The sequence below is a fragment of the Canis lupus genome, chromosome 17 (genome assembly GCF_003254725.2).
Source record: "Canis lupus dingo isolate Sandy chromosome 17, ASM325472v2, whole genome shotgun sequence".
Taxonomy (NCBI): Eukaryota; Metazoa; Chordata; class Mammalia; order Carnivora; family Canidae; genus Canis; species Canis lupus.
The window spans coordinates 58,202,812-58,203,444 of record NC_064259.1 but is presented as its reverse complement, the minus strand read 5'-3'; positions in this window follow the sequence as shown (position 1 = coordinate 58,203,444).

Here is a 633-nt window from a genome sequence, read left to right as displayed (position 1 = left end):
TATGCCCAACTGATAAATCATTACACACTATATCTGAAACTAAGAATGGACTTTATGTTGGCTAATTGAATTTAAATAAAAAAAATAGTTAAATGTGACCTGAAAAAAAATTAAAAGAACAAAGATTTGAAAGAAACAAACAAAAATGAAAGCAGTTGTGCCAGTACAGCGGATCTGTGGGAATGCTTTAATTCCCTTATTTCTAAACTATTTTAATGTTATCATGTTATTTTTATAATTAAAAAAATTTAAATGTATTTATGTTCAACCTTCAAGCTAAATTTGGTGCTCCCTTGGGGTGACTGCTGGGAGCTGCCTCTCTTCATTTCCGCAGTTCTCATGCCTGGGAAAATCTGTCTTTATTTGGGTTCTGAGTGCCACCCTTAAATGGAATAAGATTAGCAGGAGGCACCCACCATAGGGTTGTGGCTGCTGACTCTGAGACAGTAGATGGTCAGCCAGCTGCACCTCTGGATGTGGCCAAGCACTGGAGTGAGTGTGGGAAGCCCTTGCTCTATATTAGGTCAGGTTCACAGGCCGGCCCTGTTTGGACGGCTCAAGAGCATACCCATAGGAGAGCCCCCAGGTGCTCAGACCCAGTAGGAGAAGAGAACCATTGCATATTCCAAGGGA